This window comes from Tyto alba, unplaced genomic scaffold (assembly GCF_018691265.1).
Source record: "Tyto alba isolate M040663 unplaced genomic scaffold, T.alba_DEE_v4.0 Super-Scaffold_11, whole genome shotgun sequence".
NCBI lineage: Eukaryota > Metazoa > Chordata > Aves > Strigiformes > Tytonidae > Tyto > Tyto alba.
The window spans coordinates 5,941,937-5,952,764 of NW_024881273.1; positions in this window are offsets into that span (position 1 = coordinate 5,941,937).

Genomic DNA, 10,828 nt, shown 5'->3' on the forward strand with positions numbered 1-10,828 from the left:
AGAGAGTGATGAGATCACACAGCCAGGGCTCAGTGGTTGCTCTTGGGATGCACAGTGGATTTCAGCAAAGCTGATGAGTGCCCCAACCCCACCTCCTCCTCCAGCACAGCCCACCCAGCATGGGGGGATGGCCCGTGGGGCCAGAGCATGATGGGAATCGGTGGTGACACCCCTGTGCACAGGAGCAGGGATGCTGTGGCTGGTGTGGGAGCTGCACATCCCCAGACTGATTCCGCTGCACCCTGGGCTGGCCAAGCCCCTCACCAGGCTCCTGCTGGGTCCTGGGCACAAGCCCTTGCCTGCCCAAGGAGATGCCCTACACTTGCCATGCATGGGATGGGTGCTCCGGGCAGGATCTGGCCCCGGTTCCTGGTCTGGCACTGCTCTGAGACTGGCTGCTGCTGGTGACTCGGTCTGAAGGCCGGCTGGAAAAGCCCGGCTCCTCTCCCATGCACAGAAATTCCCTTTGACTGCATTTCCTTAGGTCATCTCTGATGGAAAATTGAGGAGATGGGAAACCTCATCTGTGCACATACCCCACTCCAGTCCTGGTGACTGGCAACCACCCAGATGTGGCTCACAGGAGGAGGAAGGTCAGCCAAGGGCTTTGGTCCAACCCTGTCCTCCATGAGTGTCCACCAAGGGTGAGGGAAAAACCCATCACACCTAATCACATCACTCCACAAAAGAAGAGTGGGAGTATCCTGAAATAATCCCCTTTTCTCTGAGAACAAGACACATGACACATCTTTCCTGCGCTGCAATACTTACCAGGTTTGGATGGTGGCTTCTCACAGCAAAACCTTCACACGTAGATGCATCACCTTGCCATGGGCGAGCTTCACCCCTGGATGGGATGAAGAGCTAAAGCTGTGGGAAACCCCTTGTGTTCCAAGGACATGGATGAGCTTGAACAAGGGTGTCCATAAGAGCGATCAGAGCTGGGATTTGCCCCTAGCCCCACCAGTATAGCAGGGCCCAACCTCAGCTGAAGTCCTCTGTACCTGGAGGGACTTCACCCATTTCCCCAGGACTTTGGTCCAAGCACGGTGGAGATGTGGTGACCAGGGCTGTGATGACACCCCAACCTGCCATCACAGCCCAGGAGCCTTTTCCTGCCCCAGCATGGACCTGGCACCTGTAAGGGTTAAGAGCCATGGAAGCGGCGAGGAGAAAACGTTCTTCTGATTTGCTTAATGAACATTAATTAAGAAGACAGAAGATAGGAGATTCCTTCAGGGTAGGGATGAAAGGCCTGTTAATTAAATCTGGAGAGAGAGTGCAGGGCCGACTGATCCTCCTCCTGATCAGACCTGACAAGGCAGGCGTGGGGCGGGAGCAAGGTGTGCCAGAGCCCCGAGCCCCCAGCTCGACGCCAGCAGCACGGCCAGGTTTCAACAGGGTGCTTGGACCCTGTGCCAGGTGCCACCACCACCCATGAGGCTGAGGGTGGCCCCATCCTGTGGGGCTGGGTCAGGAAACCCTGATTTTGGCTGTGCCCCGAGCCGGTACTGTGAGATGGGCACACACTTGGTTTCCAGCAGAACCTTCCCCAGAAGGGATGAGCTGCCCTCACTGTAGCGCTGGGTAAGACGAGGTCTCCCTTGGCCAGCTCCATCCTGAGTAAGGAGGCTTGGTCACCCAGCTCAGTGGGTTTGTCCCAGGTCCCATCACCAAACACCCCAGGTTCAACGGGAGCGTCAGAAAGGCACCGGGTACCACTTCGTGCCAGCGCATCTCCGTGCCAGGAGGGGCCCGTCTCCAGGGCCAGCTGCACCCCGCTGGGACAGCCCCCTCCTCCCCACTCCCCCTTCCCAGGTTTTGGCACACACGCTGCCTCACCCACCGTGAGCAGGCAGCTCCTGCCACAAGTGATTTGCCAAAAGGGGCTTTTCTGCCCATAGCCGAGACCCTGGGTGGCTGTCGCACGCTAACGGGATTCTGCCAGCAGCCTGCTGCCTCTGCACCCGCGCTCCCCGGCAGCTTTTAGTCCAGGCTTATTTTTAAAAGAAAAGCAACCGATCATCCCAAATTATCCCCCCCTCGGAGCCTGCAGCAGCCCTACCTTCCTGCCCAGCCCCTCCGAAGCAGCGACCGTACCCGCTGCCACCTCATCCCTCGCCTCGGGACTGGAGCGGGGAATCGGAGGCACGTTCAGCCACACGATGCCACGAGCATTTCAGCTGGCACAGCCACTCAGCTTCTCTCCTGGCACACAGAGGCACGCGAGGAGCAGAGATCTCCAGCGCCGAGGGCTTTGCAGCAGGGGGATGGGGTGGTCCTTGTCAAAAGCATCATCCCCTTGGGCAGAGGGGATGACCCCAGGGGAGGGCAGCTGGCAGCCCACCCCCTGGTTCTGCTCACTGTGGGGTGAGGACCCCATCAAGTGGGAAATGGCACTTGCAGTGTAAATAATGTCTGGAGCATCTTTTCTGTGCGCTGGCTTATTTTGTAAACCTGAACTTTGCAAAATGTCATGAAACAGAGAAATGGGAGACCTGGGATGAGTAAATCTCTATTAGAAATTCCCCAGGACAGCCAGCAGTCATGTTCTCGCTCGGTGATGGCACATTACAGCCCAACCCCAGCTCAGGGAGCGGGGTCATGCACAGCACTGATTGCAGAAAGTATTTAATTAACACTGCCATAAATACAACGCTAGTGATGCCAACCAGTCCACGATGGGGCAGGATGCTGCCGAGCTGCGTGAAGTTTTGCCAAGACAGACAGATGAGGGAGGGTAGGGAAAATCTGGCAGGTTTTGCTCGTTGCCTTGCCCCAGCCCTTGGGGGCCTCAAGGAGGGGCAAGAGGAAGGTGGGACAGGGACATTGTCCCTCCAGAGGATGTACCCGGAGCAAGAAGGCTTCGCCATCAATGCCCAGACAAGTGGGAAAACCCCACAAGTAGGAAACGAGCTCTCTGAAGGCAAAATGCTCCCAAAGCAATTACCAGGACGGGTAGCACCATCCTCTCCCCTGATGCACAAATAGACGACTGGAAGCCACCTTTTCAGAGATAATCATCCCCAAACTTTCTCAATACATGGCAGAGGGAGAAGATAGGGATATCCCAGCTTCACTCGTGCATGACCACAAGCTCACCATCTCACAGATGAGCTGAAGGACACCAGATCCAAGCCAGCTGGAGGACACAGGCTGACAGCCGAGCCATCACCTTCCCCAGGACACACGCTTCACCCACCTCATCAGGGCTCAGGAGGTTGGGAACCACAAAACGAAGAAGACCTGGATTAGCTGGTTTCAGGCACAGGCAGAAAAGCCCTTTCCCTGCCTGAGCTCATCAGTAGTTTAATGACACCCACTAAAAAGCTTCAGAGTCCCTAATCGCTCGTCATATTACGTCTGCTCACAAGTGAGGCCAACTAGTACAAACCTCCTTGAAGCCTTTCTAATTAACGAGCAGGAGCTTAGGCTCTCCCAGCCCAAAAGCAGCATCTCAGATAAAACTGGCAGCCCCCAGCCTCCCTTGATAAACCCCCTTAATGGGCTTGTTAGCATCACCTGAGGCCACCTCCTTGGCTGACAAGGCACATCTGCCTGCCTGCCCTCCCCTGCCTCCCTGCTGTGGGTGAGAAGTCCATCTGCCCATGCGTCCATCCGTCCGTCCATCTGCTTGTCCCCACCGTGGCCCGAGCCATGGGATGTGCCCGGCATGGCCGTCCCTAACCCTGTGCTGGGTCCCTGGACATGTCCCCTGGGTACCGCATCCCCGAGGTGCCCCGAGCATCCCCTTCACCAGGAGGATGGGTGGCAGCTGAGCAGCAGCAGATTCCACCAGACGGTCACCGCAACTGGAGACCCAGTAAAACCGAGAACTGGGAGGACACTGGAGCGCCCTCATTTGCTAAGTGACTCCCTGTACTGGTCCCGCAGGGAGTTGGGAATGAGCTCGGGACGGTGGCACCGAGCTCCTGCCTGAAAAGTCCCCAAGATCTCTGAAATGTTGGGGCACCTGCATCGGTGCTGCCACAACAGTCTGTGGTTGCAGTCGCTCTCCAGGCCATTTCCTGAGAGGTGATGAGCACTCGCCGCTCATCACAGCGATGGGCTCTTACAGGGGCTTTGGAAAAGTAGGTTCAGAAAGCGCTTTCCAAGCCTGCTTTTCAGTAGCCCCGTGAGAACTCATCGCTGTGATGAGCAGCGAGTGCTCAGCCCCTCTGCCGGGGGCTGCCCCTTTGCAGCAACAGCCTCCCCCCCTTCCTCTCCCTCCTGTCAATAAGAGACAGCCCAATAGACTTTGTGACAAAGAAGAAGTTGCTGTGATACCTTTTACTTTAAAGCAGGAGAAATAACACCCCCCCTAACGTGATCGACCGTGTCTTTTTATTCCCAAGCGTGTCACCCCGGATCGGGGGTGGGGCTCTGATTTAATATTCTCCGGAATACCAGTGCCCTCATCCAATTACCACGGGGATTTCGGTGCAGTCAGCAGCTGAGCTGCCGGCAGTCCCCGGCACGGGAGCGAGCCCCACGGGGGACTGGACCCACGTCAATCTGCCCAGGGCCACTCCAAAAGTGCCGGAGGGTCCTGAGTTAATTTGCCACCTGCCCAGATAGGGTCTGCGCCATGGGCTGGGTTGGACTGGGAAGCGCTGGTGGGAACTGGGAGAGCAGCAAAGGCAAAGCATCGCTCCAGGCAGCGGCAGAGAGCTCTGCGGGTAAAGTCTCCGGAGATTTCCACTTACAGCAGGACTAAAATCCCTCTGTTTCGTACTTGACTGCCTGCTGCTCCGAATCCCCCTCCAGCCACGGAGGCTGGATGCTCGCTGGTAATCCTGCATCATTTATTTTCATTGGCTGACAGAAAAAAGTGCCGTCAGAAAACCAATGTTAGCTATGCTGGCTGGCATATAAAATGTTGCTTTAATTGTATTTTATTTGGCAATAAGAAAATAGAAGCAGCAACAAACCCTCCAGATATTCCCTCCCTCCCCCCTCCCATTTAAAATTTCAATTTGGTAATTTTATGACTACATTTCAGTTAAAGCCCAACAAAGCACATTAAAGTAAGACAAGTGATTTATCCTTTTCAGGGGCACATGATCTTTGGACATATTTCCCAGCCTATAAATATTAAGACATTTTTTTTTTTTAAAAAAAAAAGACTTTTTTTTTTTTCCATGTCAACTGTTATTTCTCAACCAACAAACCCACTATTTTTTCCAACCCTTGTTTCCAGCCTTCTGATCTCTAAAGATAAAAACCAGGGAAGTATTGGACATCTGAGCTGAAATAATAACCATTACAGAGCAGCTTCACACCCTCCAGCCCGGGCTCGGGCATCACACCGTGTCCTGTTGCAATTTTACACTTTCAAGGACATTTTCATTTGCAGGGAGGTTAGGAGAGCGACTTCAGCACTCTTCATCCACTTCCCAAAGAAACGGTATAATTGATTTAATATTGAAATTGGAGGAAGCGGCTGGATCATGCTCTGCCTCACCTGATGATGATGCTGGCCAGGAGCTGCATGGGCTGGCCATGATTTGGGGTTTCCCTGACCTTTTCCCAGCATCTCCACAAGTCAGGAGGATTAAAACTTCCAAACTACCGTGACATTTAGAAACCAAACCTCTGCCATCAATACATAAACCTGAGGATTTCTTTGTGCCACCCAGAATAAATAAACTCCAAGTCTCGACTAACCAGCCAGGCTCAGCTCACCCTCCCGGCTGAGCATCACAAGCATCCTTCAGGTATCACTGCAGATTTATTTGCTGCACAAACCCCTGCTCACGCCCAGCGTGGCAGCGACGCCTTCAAAGCACCGGGTGCTGCACGCGGTGCGGGGGGCTCCGCGGAAGGGGTTAATGGGTGGGCAGAGGCAGCACTGGGGAGTTGCTAGGAGACTTGGGGCTTTAGGATGCTGGATGTGATGCTCAGCCAATGGAGGAGTCTTCTGAGGAGTAAATCTGCTAATTTGGGTTTGATTGATTGCCGGGGGTTAGGGGTGGATGTGGGTACAGCTGAGCAGGGCTGACCCTCCTCCTCCCAGCCCCGGACTGATCCTTTCTCATCCTGCTCCTGCAGTTTCAATTAAACCGCTGAATTAATCTCTTGCAATAAACTCGGCCACTATTGCAGTTTGCGTTGGGATTCATAATCGCTTTTCCTGCAAATGTAACAATTAAATAGAGAAGTCTTGGTAACTCAGAAGGGAAAACCGGGGCTCCCCCAGGCTGCTGGCTGGAATCGGGGTGCCCGGTTGCCTGCCGGGGTTAGTTTTTAACAGCCAAAAGCCCTTTTCAGGGGGCTGCTGATTGCGAGGGAGCTGGGGGGAGGCACCACCACCTCCCTCTCACCTGCATATGCTCCTCCAGATGGCCCGGGCTGCTGCTCTTCATGCAGGAAAATGTTTTAAATTAAAATCTTGCCTGGGTTTTTTGGAGGGTTTTTGGCTGATTTCCACACACCCCCCCCCCTCCGCCTTGTGTTCTGGAGCTCTGGCCCATTCACCATCATTAAGTATAGATGGAGCAGCAGCGTGGTAGAGCGGGGCAGGAGGGTGCAGGGGGGCTGCAGGCACAGAGCAGGGCTTGGCAAGAGTCTCCGGCTGGGGTCCTGCCCCACAGAGGTGGCATTGCACCCCATCATGAGCCCCTTTCAGGTGGGGGCCAGGCCCTGCTCTCTGCAGCCCTCCTTGGCTGCTGGGAAGCTGAATTGCTCCCCTCTGCAGAATCCCCCACCGAGCCCCACACCCAGCCCCTCTCACCAGCTCCGACGTCCCCCCATGCCAATGTCCCCCTGTGCCACCGTCCCCTGCCCCACCGGCGAGGCAGGGGGGCTCCCTCGGATGCCTGGCACTCTGGACATCCATCCCAGCAGGATCCAACCTGGCTCTGCTCCAAACCAGAGACTTTTCCCACCCAGCAGGTGCTCGCATTATCACCCTCCCCAAGCATTTAGCTCCTGACTTTGCAGGAGTGGGATGGGATGGGATGGGATGGGATGGGATGGGATGGGATGGGATGGGATGGGATGGGATGCTTCCTTCCCGCTGCGCCCTGAGCCTGGCAGAGGAGCAAGATCCATGTGGAGGCAGGATCTGTCCCCTCCAGGGACTCTGGGATGCCAACTTTTCACAGAAACAGCGGATTACAGCGCATCAACTCCAATCAATACTCTGCCGCGGCAGAAAGCAAAGGGAAAAGAGGAATAAAAAGAGGTTTCTCAGTTGTGGAGGACTTGGGGGTTTTGTGTTTGGAGGGAGTAAAAATAAAAAAGCCTGAGAAAGGGCTGGGCAGGAAGGGCTGAGGGAGGCACAGCAGGCTCCCGCCCAGCCCCGGGGCACCACTGTGGGGTGGGACCCCCCAAAATACATGGGGTGCCAGGGAGAACACACGGCCATGGGTTGGGCAAAGGGTGGGCATGAGTGGGTGTGGGGTGCTCCACCTCCACCCAGCACAGGGGGTTTGACTCCTTCCTCCCCTGATCGGGGCATCCACAGCAAAACCCTCCTGGCTCCGGCCACCTGAGAGGGGCAAACGGTGGAGGAGGGGGTTTGGCAGAAAGAAAAATAGGTGAAAAACTGCTCAGCCCCTGGTCTGGTCCTGCTGAGACCCTCACAAAGAGCGACCAGATTCAGGGATGTTATAGGCAAAAGGGGAGGAGCATTAAAGAAGGTTTGGGGGTTTTTTTGGAAACCCAAAGGTGTTGCACAGGAATGAGCGGGAGATGCCCCAGGAACTGCTGCCAGGCACCCACGTTTGGCTGAAGCCCAAGATCTATTTGCAGGTGGTTGGTCTCATTGTCTGAGCTATCGATTCCAAAGAAAAGGCCCTGGCACAGTGATCGGTGTCACTAACTGATGGCCAGAATGCTCTGCCCTTGCAAGAGCAGCTCTCTCCCCAGCAGCCGAAATGGCCTTTCCCCACCAGCCTGGGGAACAGGGGGGGTCTGCACAGAGCAGTGACGGGGACAGGAACTGGGGGACACTGCAGGCTGCCCCGTTCCCATGCAGGGACCCCTCCGGGCAGCCAAACTCACAGCGGGGAGAGTGACCGGGGGGGACGTGGCACGTTTTTGTCACACCAGGTCAGCGGGCCGGTGGAGGACCGGCCGGCCAGGCATCGCAGCCTTCTCCCCACAGCTGCTTGAGATGAGGCTCACGCATCTCCTCTGCATTTTGCGCTCTCGCCAGCGCAGGGGCGAAGAGCTTTGAAGGAGCTGCCCTTTCATTATTAATATGATGATGATGTCTTGACGCCGTGTGTGCGCAGCGACGGCTCTCTGCCTCCAGTGGCACCCTGCCAAGAAAAGCGCACACGAGTCCTTCCCCGGCTGCCTTTCCCCCATCCCCATCCCCGCTCCGTGTCTCGGACGGTAAATAACGGAGTGGTTCTGCCCCACACAGCCCCTCGCTGGATTGGACCCGTGGGACATTGGTTTTCTCACCAGCTCGGGCCCCGTGATATCCTGGGGATGCAAACTAAGTGCTGGCTGAACGCAATGAGGGGGGTAAATTGCCAAATTGCCACTAAGCCCTGCCTCGTGGTGTCCTGCTCCCCAGAGGGTCCCATCCCCTCGGGGGGCACGGAGCCGCCCCAAGCCCAGCCCTTGCCCATCGCCACTGCTGCTCACCGCCTTGGACCAAAAAATAGAAGATACTGTCTGAAATTTTTTTTTTTTACATGACTAATTTTAGTGCATGTGTCCGATCCCATGTTGCTTCAGTTGTTTTCTGCCCCCAGGCCATGCCGGGACCCCTGGGCAGTGTGGGCAGAGCCAGCTTGGGGAGGGGAAACGCCAGCTCCCTACAGAACCGCAGCCGCAGCAGCCTGCCGGCATCCTCACATCAAACCTCTCTCCCGTTTTTGCCCTCGGGCCACAGACATGAATCATCCCCTCTGTCTGCCTATCGATCTGGCCTGGGCTGCTGGCAGAGACCCCCTTGCCACCCAGCCAAGCTGCTGTCAGCCCCCCCGGGGGGATGCCCGTGCCCAATGGTGCCCGGCTATGGCACGTGCCCAAGTCCTTGGGTGCCCCCTGAGCACCCAATCCCACCTGGCACGGCCCGTGGGGCTGGATCTGGGGCTGTGGGGCTGCCGGGGGTGGCAGGGTGCGAGCCGTGGGGCTCAGCCAGCCGGTGATGCCACTTCCCATGTTCCCGGCTCTTCAACTACAGCCAGACCCCATGACGGGTAACACGAGGTGACACGGCTCCATGTGAGTCACTGATGGGCCAAGCCAGCATCCCCGGCGGCCCCTGGCCCGTCTGAGCAGCGTGCGTGGGGGGGGCTCACCCTGAGCATCGCTCAGGCTCCCAGAAACACGGCCCCCTCCTCCAGGCAGGCACCCTTGGTCTCACCTCCACATCACCACGATTTGGAGAGCCACCCACCAGCCTGCCCACCGGGAATGGCACTGGCACCTGCCAAGCTGGGCCTTGCACCCACACCCTTGCGGGCACCCCGGTGTCAGGGAGCATCCCAGCCCCACTCGCACACCCCTGCCCAAGCAGGCTCCGAAGCATCCCAGCCCACGCCAGCCTCTGCGATTCGTCTGTGGGTTATGTCAAGGTATGTTGGATTGCAAATTAAACATCAGCCCACTGCACGGTCCCGGCTCCATCTGCAGAAAATGAGTTGCTGGACTTGGAGAGTGTCCAGTTGTGCAGCTCGGCGTGCCTAACACCCAGGGTTGACAAGCCACTGAATCACTCCTCCCCGCGCTGCCAGGCCACAGGAAGCCAAGATACATTTCTTTTTAATGATAAGTTTTTATTGTTTGGAGTTCAGCTAAAACAGCCTCCCAGGCACCCGCGGCCTCCTGCTTCCAGAACGGCTGAGCAGTACAGGGGCTGAGCCCGGCTGGTGCAGGCACGCCAGACACCCCACTGGTGGAATGAGTTGGGCGGTCTCAGCTGTTAAGGGAAGTCCTTGAAAACCTTCCGTGAGGAAGGTGCTGGGCTGCCGGCCATGAGCATCGCCCGCTAAATCCACACAACACCACGGCAGCCAAAGGCAGGATTTGCACCTGGCTGGGAGACAGCACACACCCACGGGTACCGACTCCTCGACCCCCCGGCTGGGCTTCCCTCCCCACCCCAGAGAGCCCTTTGCTGGCCCGGCACGCACCCAACTCTTCCCAAAATAGGGTGCGTGTCCTGGAGAGAAGCCGCTTGGCCCCCTGGCCCCCAGCACACACGACCCACCACCCCTCCGCCCTGTCTGCTGCCACAGCCCCCACCCCAGCAAAGCCACACAGGACCTGCTGGGGGGGTCCCAACTGGGGGTGAGCCCCGGGAGCAGGGCCCCGGGGAGGGGGCGGGGGGGGGTTGGAGCAAACCTCCAGCCCTGTTGTGCTGCCCTGCCCGGGGGGGACAGCTTTGTGCTGCTGGAGGGGGAGAGAGCAGGGGGGCTGCAGGCCCACCCCCAGGAGGTTTTCTGGGGGCTTCTTGACAGTGAGAGAGGACTCAGCTTCCCCCCAGCTGGATTAACGCTGCTCTCACGATTCTCCTCTGAACCTCTTAGCAACGCTCCTGCCTGCAGGTCAGACAAGCGGCAAATAAAAGATTTAAGGGAGGTGCCGCAAAGGTACGGTAAAGAAAACCACATCCGTGCCCGGAGAGGTGGCAGTAAATCAGGCCGGGGAGCGACTCCTGCGTGGGAGCTGGTGGCACGCAGGGCCAGCACCGCTGCTTTGGGCTGGGAACGCTGGGTTTTGGGCGAGTGATGCTCCTGTGGGCATTGGTGTGACCCTGTGTGCTGCGGGGCTCAGCCACTGCCTCCCCCCAGCTTTGCACTGTGCACTGGCTTCGGCTAACAGGCCTCCAGCATTTTGGCTACCCTTGGGCATAAAGGTTTGA